Consider the following 10553-nt stretch of genomic DNA (forward strand, 5'->3'; position numbering starts at 1 on the left):
TGTCTGCAATCACCATCTGCAGTGATTTTGGATCCCCAAAAAATAAAGTCTGGCACTGTTTCCACTGTTTCCCCATCTATTTCCCATGAAGTGATGGGACCAGATGCCATGATCTTAGTTTTCTGAATATTGAGCTTTAAGCCAACTTTTTCGCTATCCTCCTTCACTTATACATATATATATATAAACATATGTCACACACATATATGTATATATACATACATATTTTTTTTTGTTTACTTGTGTTTCTCCTATTACGGATTGGCCACACATATTTGGAATTATTACTTACATTGACTCCTTGCCAATCTCAAGGACCCAGATTAACCAAATGTATATACTGCTTTTGTCTGCTTAAAGTAAGTTCTCCCTACTGTCTTATCAAAATTCAAGAGATCCAGATATTTTTAATATATAATGACTTATATTTCATTTTCCTGGACTAAGGAGATGAGTTGTGCACTAAGAAATGTATTTTGCAATGGTGAACAGTTAATATTGAACTGGGACAAAAAATACTTAGAGAAACAACTTAATTCATACTAGAGATAAATAATATCTATCTATTCTGAGGAACAAAAGTGAGTGAATCACTCTGAGACTAACCTATAAAAATCATTCCTTGACAACAGTTATGTACATGTGGATTTAGCAAGACTGTGGTAGATGTGTTCCTAACAGGAATCCTTTGGGTTATTGTCCTTTTTTCCTGAAATTCTGGGGCTTACCTTTTTCTATATTGATCAGATTTTTATTACAGGTTTTCATGTAGCCAATTAATATACTGATTGGCTGCTCTATAACGAACTTTAGTAAAAGAAAAGAAAGTGTTCCATGGAATGCACCCTCTATGTGGTTATGGATCACTCGAACTCCAGAATTCTGAAGTCGAGTAACATACATGAGTCCATCATCTCTTAAGACATCATATTGACAAGTGATGACATAGGTCAGGGGTAAACCATGCAACTTGCTGTCATCAGCTAGCAGTGGTGAGCTTTCACATCTAGAATCCCTGAATATTTTTTAGTCAGCTCTGAACTACCATGAGTTGGAGTCTTATAAATGTGACCTTTCTTAAACTTCTCAGGGAGCAAAGAACTCCAATTAACAAATTTGAACAGATTGCTTGATTCCAGAGGAATGTGTTGGTTGGAAAGCATTGCTTTCTTAAGTGATCTATTCGTAGTAAAATATTCACTCCAGAATCTGACCATGAGTAACTTGGGCAGAACTGGATAATGTGCATTTTCTCGATATGATGGTAAACCGAAATCAAAATTCTGAAGGGCAGGATATATTAAAGTTTGAACCTTGAGCTTGATCTTGACATCTGGATCTTCTAAGAGCTGAAAAAAATTAGAATGTTATTTAAATAAATCTCAAGGAAAAAAAGAAAAAGCTACAATGCAAAAAATGTATCCTTAAATTTAAAATTCTTAAAAATACAACATAACAACATTTTGATAAAAAATAAACGTTAGTATTAAGCAAATTTTAGTACTAGATACTCATAAATTATAAGCAACTTTTAATATCCAAGGCAAAAATAATCAGTCTTGATTGTGTAAGATAGACTGCATAAGATCTTTTATTTTTATATGAATTTCATACATATGTAACCTAGATTTCTAATTTGAAGCATTGCACATATTTAATCCTCTCTTTTCCATTATTAAGAATATTTTACGTATCTAAGTATGTCAACAATCATTGAGAGGGGAAGGAGATGGCTCTAATACTGAAGAGATGTTTGTTCTTGCATAAATCTACACCATGTGGAATAATTTTTTTATTTCTTTGAGCATTGCTCTGTCTTTTCTAGGGCTAGTCCCCATCTTTCCAGGAACAGTAGCATTTTATAGTTTCCTTCTAAGTTAATTTTCCTGCAATATACTTCTGCTACTGAAACAAAGAAATTATTGTATTTGTCATAAAATATGTATTTAGTAACCCATGTGTTTTCTTTTTTGAACAACAATATTTGGGCAAATTGAAATGTTCAGACTTGCAAAAGGTTGTTTTTTCAAACACTACCAACTGTATCTTGTGTTAATATATGCCTGGAGCACTGGCCTACTCAAGAGAAGTCAGACTGATTAGCACACTTTAGTATAGCTTACACATCACTCAGAGCACCGGCCAGGACTTCAGGTGCCATTTGGTAGTGGTGGTGTGTATCCAAGAGAATGTTTTTAATAACTAATCATTAAGTATGATGTTTCTTCTAAGAGGTTTTGTTTATATACAAAGTTAAAAATCTCTCTTTTTACTATTAATAGCTTACTATTAATAAATTAACTAATAGTTTACTATTTTGCTTCATCTTTAAAGATGTTGAATATTATCTTTAAACAGTTTAATTTGAGATTATCATAAGATTTTTTAAATTTAATTATTTATTTGGATAATTGTATTAATATCTATTTTAATGTTAAACCTATCACATTATCCTGGAATAAATGCAAGATAATCATGCTATGCTACCTTTTTATGTATTGCTTAATTTTTTGGCTAGTATTTCATTTCAGAATTTTGTATCTATGCTCATAAATGTGAATGCCTATAATTTTTCCTTCTTAAACTGACCTTGTCAGGTTAAGAATCATGACATATCCACTTCTCAAAATGCAACATTTGTTAATTTTCTGAATTCTTTTTTAGAAGTAGAGATATTTGTTTTAAAAATAAATGTTAGAGTGTATGTTTAAATCTATTTTACCCTTCACTAAGTATGTGTCTGTGTGTAAAAATATTAAAATGACTATACAGTTTACTGATTTCATGATAGTAGGATAATTCTTGTTCTATATTTCTCCTACAGTCAGTTCTTCCTTTGGTGAATCTTTCCATTTCATCAAATTTAACAGCATAGCAGTAAAAGTGTTCAAAGTATACTATTGTCCTTTTAATATCTGTGAGATACGTAGTTATAGTCCCCTCTTCATTCTTTATATTGGTTTATTAAGATTCTCCTCTTTTTTTTGTTTTGGTCTATCTCACCAGAGATTAGAGCTTCCCTGATGGTTCAGTAGTCAAGTATTTACCTGCAATGCAGGAGGGAAGATTTCCTGGAGAAGGAAATGGCAACCCACACCAGTATTCTTGTTTGGAAAATCCCATTGACAGAGGAGCCTGGCAATTAAAGTTCACGCGGACACAAAAGAGTCAGACACAACTTAAGCGACTAACCACCACCACCAGAGATTAATCAGTGGAAGTACATTTATTGACTTTGCTGATTCTATTGTGTTTATTTTCAACTTCATTTGTATGTTTTCTATCTCTCATATCCTTACTTCTATTATTTTATCTTTCCTTCTAATTTTTAGGCACTCTTTTTTTTTAATTTCATGAAATAGTTGCTGAATGGTTCATTTCAATAATTTTTATATATTTAGTTAAGGCTGTATATTTTCCCCCGGATATTGATATAGATGTATTTCATAAAGGATAATAATATTTTCATTGTATTGTGAAAGTCGCTTAGTGGTCTCTGACTCTTTGCTACTCCATGGACTATACAGTCCATGGAATTCTCCAGGCCAGAATATTGGAGTGGGTAGCCTTTCCTTCTCCAGGGGATTTTCCCAACCCAGGGATTGAACTCAGGTCCCACTCATTGCAGACAGATTCTTTACTAGCTGAGCCACAAGGGAAGCCCAAGAATACTGGACTGGGTGAGAGTTCAAATATTTTCACATTTTCATTGTTATTTCTTCTTTCACACTTGGATTAATCAGGAATGAGCATTTTACTATCAAAACATAGACTTTTCTCTTGACATTTTATTGGTAATCCAAAGTATTATGCTAACTGTGGATAGAGATATAATCAAAATAACTTGATTTCTCAAATTTTATTGTGCATACAAATCACTTTGAACCCTTGCTAATATGCAAATTGTTATTCAGGAACTCTGTGATAAGAGCAATAATTCTGCATGTCTAATAAGTGCCCAGATACTGCTGATACTGCTAGTCCACAGACTATGCTATGAATATCAGAGGTCTATTCAGTTTCTGTTCTTTGAATTGATTGAGACGTGGTTATAACCCTGTATATGCTTGATTATAAAAAAAAATATTTTGTGTGCTTGAAAAGAATGTATTTTCTGATGATTATTATTTTATGTTCACTGTTAAATTTATTAGCCAAGCTGTTCTATTACTGAAAGAGGTTAGTAAAATTCTTCCAATTTTGCTATTAATTTGTCAATTTTTCCTTTATTTCTATCAGTTTTGCTCTGTGTATTTGGAGACTATGTTATTAATTGCATATAAGTTGATAGGATTTTTTTCATCTTCCAGTGGAATGGAATTAAAATTAGGAATGTTGCATGCTAACTCTAGTGATAGGTTTTCCTTCTAAGACTAATTAATCCCTTGGACTGCAAGGAGATCCAACCAGTCCATTCTAAAGGAGATCAGCCCTGGGATTTCTTTGGAAGGAATGATGCTGAAGCTGAAATTCCAGTACTTTGGCCACCTCATACGAAGAGCTGACTTATTAGAAAAGACTCTGATGCTGGGAGGGTTTGGGGGCAGGAGGAGAAGGGGACGACAGAGGATGAGATGGCTGGATGGCATCACCAACTCGATGGACGTGAGTCTGGGTGAACTCCGCGAGTTGGTGATGGACAGGGAGGCCTGGCATGCTGCAATTCATGGAGTCACAAAGAGTCAGATATGACTGAGCGACTGAACTGAACTAAACTGAATCTGATTATAAAGTATTAATGGTCATACTAATTAGCATTTGCATGACATACCTTTTAATAACTTTTTAATTTCCATCTATCTATTTACCTATATTTTATTGCATCTTTCACACAACTTATGGTTATTTTAAAATTTTATTGTTTCCTTATTTTATATTCTACCAGAAGTTTTAGTACTTCTACACTAAAACCTTTATTAATATATTTGGTTTAAATTTATAAAATTTATCTATTATTGTACATTCTGTTTATCTCACCTATTCTTTTTCTGTCTTTTGTATTTTTTGATGTATTGTCTCATCATTCTATTTTCTTGTAATATCTTTTTATTTGTACTTTTTTAAAAGAAATTTTTTATAGGTTACACTAGGAATTAAAATAAAATTCATTGATTTATCAATGTCTAATATGAATAGTTTCTTTTTATCTTCTTAGATAATAGAAAGCTGTTCAGTTCAGTTCAGTTGCTCAGTCATGTCCGACTCTTTGCGACCCCATAAATCGCAGCATGCTAGGCCTCCCTGTCCATCACCAACTCCCGGAGTTCACCCAGACTCACATCCATCGAGTCAGTGATGCCATCCAGCCATCTCATCCTCTGTCATCCCCTTCTCCTCCTGCCCCCAATCCCTCCCAGCATCAGAGTCTTTTCCAATGAGTCATCTCTTTGCATGAGGTGGCCAAAGTACTGGAGTTTCAGCTTTAGCATCATTCCTTCCAAAGAAATCCCAGGGCTGATCTCCTTCAGAATGGACTGGTTGGATCTCCTTGCAGTCCAAGGGACTCTCAGGAGTCTTCTCCAACACCACAGTTCAAAAGCATCAATTCTTTGGCGCTCAGCCTTCTTCACAGTCCAACTCTCACATCCATACATGACCACAGGGAAAACCATAGCCTTGACTAGACGGTCCTTTGTTGGCAAAGTGATGTCTCTGCTTTTGAATATGCTATCTAGATTGGACATCACTTTCCTTCCAAGGAGTAAGTATCTTTTAATTTCATGGCTGCAGTCACCATCTGCAGTGACTTAGTCCCTTCATGCATGTGTTATTGTCAGTTTTTAATATTAATTTCTTTTTATTTTTAAAATCATAAGAAACAGCTATTAATGTTTTATACAGTCAACATTCATTTTCATTTTTGGTTTGTCAATATATTTACGAATTTTTTTCCCTGTTCTTTATATATTCCTGCCTTTTGACCCTTCATCTGGGGTTAAATTTCTTCTGCTTGAAATAATCCTCTTTAAAATCCAAAGGCTATTATGTTGGGTTGTGAACTCTCTTGAATTTTATTTGTAAGAAAAATACTAATTTTGTCCTCAGACTAGAAAAATATATTCATATTAGTCTTTTTCTAGTGCTTTTTCTGTGCTAAGTCATTTTAGTTGTGACTCTATGGATTATAGCCTGCCAGGCTCCTTTGTCCATGGGATTCTCCAAGCATAAAACTGGAGTGGGTTGCTATGCCCTCCTCCAGAGGATCTTCCTGACCCAGGGATTGAACCTGCAGTTCTTGCATTGGCAGGCAGGTTCTTTACTACTAGTACTGAATGGGAAGCCCTTTCACCATATGCTTAATGACTATTCTCATTATTTTGTATTTTCTGTCTTTTAATTTCTCTGTTCAAAATACAATTTGTCTGACCTCTCCCAATATTCTATACTGTATTGCAGTCAATACATTGACCACCTTCTACACTGTAAAACCAAGAATGAACTCCAACATAAACTATGGACTTTGGATAATTATGAGGTGTAAATAGAAATTCATTAACTGTAACAGATGTATTACTCTGAGTGGTAAAATTGAAAATGAAGGAAGTTATGTTATGCATGGCAGAGTGGATATTGGAAATTTAAAAAAAATGTTTAAGCTATGCTTTATCTTCACTGCTATGAAGACTTTTCTGTAGTGTGGTGAGCAGGGCTACTCTCTCTAGTTTTGGTGTGTGGACTTCTCATTGTGGTGACTTCTCTTGCTGTGGAGCATGGGCTCTAGGGCAGATGGCTCATTAGTTATGGTTCCCAGGCTCTATAGCACAAGATCAATAGTTGTGGGGCATGGGTTTAGTTGCTCTGTGGCATGTGGGATCTTCCCAGACCAAGGATCAAGCCCATGTCTCCTGCATTAGCAGGTGGATTCTTTATACCTGAGCCACCAGGGAAGTCCTGGAAATTTCATATCTTCTCAATTTTTGTATGGATCTAAAACTGCTCTAAAAGTACAAAATCTTAAAAAAAATCCCTACATTGAATGCCTAATTTTGATAGCTAATATTTTTACTTGTTGAAGTTCTTGTTTATTTTTCAAATAAGTCATATTACTTTATAACTTCTTCCATGAATATATTTCCAAGTTTTAAAATCTATTTTTATTTATATTAAACAGATTCTATTAACACATTTATTCTAAGATAACAGTATCTAAATCTGGGTGATTATTTTCCTATGAAATAGTCCTTATTTTCCTCTTTGTCTGTCTACCTGCATACCTTCAGATTTCTATTGATAATTAAAATAAAAAATTAGTTTTAGGGTTAAAAATGAAAAAAGAGTTAGTTTTAGGAATAAATTGAAACCTAAAGTGACACTACCTTCTTGAAGTGATGACCTGTTTCTGGTAAGCCTACATACACATATTATATTATACCATAATATACAATATTCAAAATATATGTTATGAATGTACTCAGATAACATACCTTATTCTGATTTCCTAATTATGGTTATTGCTATCATTTATTAATTTCCTCTCATTAAAAATGCCTGTAAACTATATAGGAAATTGTTATCAGGATTTTACATAAAAAGAAGTATTAAAATATGAAATTACTCTTCATAATTTTCCCTAAATAAGTACAATGAAAAATAATGACACATTGTATTTATAATATAAATGTACAAATCAAAAGTTATTAAATGAAAGATAAAACATGGTGGCTCAGGTGGTAAAGAATCTGCCTGCAATGCAGGAGACCTGGGTTCCATCTCTGGGTTGGTAAGATCCCCTGGAGAAGGCAACCCACTCCAGGATTCTTGCCTGGAGAATTCCATGGACAGAGGAGCCTGGCTACAGTCCATGGGATGACAAACAGGCACAACTGAGCGACTAACACTTTTCACTTTTCAAAGAATACATAGTAAGTGAAAATGCTGAGCATCTTACCTGCTGTGTCACTGCTGCAGCTAAATTCCCTCCAGCACTGTCTCCAGAGATACCAATTCTTTCAGGATCTACACCATAGCTTTCGAGAATCTGGGGGTCTAAAAACCATTTTAATGCAATGTACACATCTTCAAATTGAACTGGAAAATGATGCTTTGGGGCTAGTCTGTAGCTGTAGATAGAAAAACAATATTTCTTCAATCAGTGATATTTTGGTCATTTAATTTAATTTTGTTTTTAATTAAATTTTATTCTATTTTGAGATACAGTTGATTTACAATGTTGTGTTAGTTTCAAGTGTACAGCAAAATAGCTCAGATGATACATACGCACATCTCCATTGCTATTCAGATTCTTTCCACATATATGTTACAAAAGAATATTCAGTAGAGTTCCCTATGCTATCATCAAGTCATGCACTAAAACTAGGTTTGGACTCTTGATCCAAAATCTAAAGCAAAAATTTGTTTTTCACCAACATAATATTTGTTGGAAAGCATGTTTTTCTTAATCATAAGATTTAACAATCTCTAAATATCATATCTATAAAATCAAAATTTGAAGTTCAAATATTAAATTTGGTTCAATCTTAGGGGGAAATCTTTTTAGCTGCTCTCTTAGCTAAAAATGTGTACAGAATGATTATTTTTGATAATTGACATATTGTTTTTTTAAAAATCAGTCATTATTATTACTTGTTTCTCCAGAATTACTTTTCAAACTTTTCAAAACATTTCAATTTGACATGACATTATTACATTAGTTTATTAATTCTGAATTATCTAAGGTCTAACTTTAAGTAGATTCTCACATGGAATGTGTTCTATAGAAAATGTAAATGCTTTTCCTACTCTTTCTAAACTGTGAGTTAGAATGGACTTTGAGATAGTTTCTGTCTTACCTTTCATGTTTAACATGAGTAATAGTTGCTTTTATCAAAGGAATAAAACTTCCAGGCACCATTCCAAGCACTGTTACATGTATTATAACAATTAAGCCCATATCAATACTGAGATATGCAAATTATCATTTAGAGTTAAATATTCTTTAAAATATCACACAGTTACCAATTTGCAGAGCCTACATTCAATCCCAGTCCTCTGGCTTCAAAGTCCTTATCCTTAATACTCTGCTAATTATAGGCAAAAAATCCAGAGGTGGTGGTTAGGTCCATGTGATATGTGTGTGTGTGTGTGTGTGTGCATGCATGCTGTCATTTCAGTTGTGTCTGACTCTTTACAACCCCATGGACTATAACCCATTAGGCTCCTTTGCCCATGGGATTCTCCGGGCAAGAATACTGAAGTGGTTTGCCATGCTCTTCTCCAGGGAGTGAACTCAGGTCTCTTATGCCTCCTGCCTTGGCAGGCAGATTCTTTACCACTAGTGACATCTGGGAAGCCCAAGTCCATGTGATACTGTTGGTTAATTTCACTTGATCTATTTCTTTATAGCTTTTGTCCTCTTCTTGAAATATGTGTACATGTGTTTTCTCTCTGATGCTGGACTGGAAAGCCTCTGATAGTAGGTAGGTTTCTTTGTCCATAGTTAATGTCATCAGTGGCATGGATTAATTTTGGCCATATTTAGACACTCTATAGTTGAGTATATTTTGATATGTAAGGCATATGACCTAAAATCAAATGAACACAGCTCTTACTTGGTTGATATGATGACTGCATCAACTCTGTCTGCTGTCCATCTTGACAGAAGGTCATAGGTATAACAATCTGAATAAAAAAAATATTGGACCACTTATAAGACTTGAAAAATGATACTGTTAAGAATAATGTTTACTATTGCAGCTTTATGATTACTTCTTGAAATACTACCTAAAGAATCTAACTCTAGGATAATGTTGATCAATGCTCATATTCATCTCAATAGAATGTGAATCATTCCTTCAGTGATCCTTTCACTTGACCCTGGTCAGCTTTCCTGTCCATTTGCCAAAGTTTTCAATGGGCTAGTCAAATTAGCTTTGTGTTGCTGCCTATTATGTGATTTTGCCTCTATGTGATTACAGGCTGGGAACAAAAATTTGAAGAGAATATGTTTTATAACGTTAAGGAACTCACATCTATGGGGTATAGGGGCAACAATAAAAACAAGCAAAAAGATAGCTGCTTTAATTGAGGTGGGTAGAAAGATATGCTAAAATATAGGAGGGAAGTCTCTCAGTAATCTTTCTACTGGTTCTGAGTAGAATTTAGAAAGGATTTGGGGTCCTTTCTAAATTCAGTCCATGGGGTTGCTAAGAGTCGGACATGACTGAGCGATTTCACTTTCACTTTTCACTTTCATGCATTGGAGAAGGAAATGGCAACTCACTCCAGTATTCTTGCCTGGAGAATCCCAGGGACAGAGGAGCCTGCTGGGCTGCCGTCTATGGGGTCGCAGAGTCGGATATGACAGACGCGACTTAGCAGCAGCAGCAGCAGACTAGAGATTGCAAATTTGTATAAATGCTTTCTATGAGGAGTCTGTACATATAGGTGTGTGAGTTTGTGTGCGTGTTTTGAGAATTGGCACTCATGCAGGTACGAATTTAGCAAAATAGTTTAAGGATCAAAGCTTTGAGCAGTTGGGGCCATTTGAAAGACAAACCCATCATAGTAAAAAAAAAAAAAGTTTAAAAACACAACTTTATCAATAGCGATGAACA

At 34.4% G+C, this 10553-nt stretch overlaps 1 pseudogene; it reads right to left on the minus strand.

Annotated features, from left to right (window-relative positions):
• Positions 1 to 256: 256 nt before the first annotated feature.
• On the minus strand, positions 257 to 8890 carry LOC113898078 (annotated as a pseudogene).
• Positions 8891 to 10553: the final 1663 nt, after the last annotated feature.

The sequence above is a fragment of the Bos indicus x Bos taurus genome, chromosome 1 (assembly GCF_003369695.1).
Source record: "Bos indicus x Bos taurus breed Angus x Brahman F1 hybrid chromosome 1, Bos_hybrid_MaternalHap_v2.0, whole genome shotgun sequence".
NCBI lineage: Eukaryota > Metazoa > Chordata > Mammalia > Artiodactyla > Bovidae > Bos > Bos indicus x Bos taurus.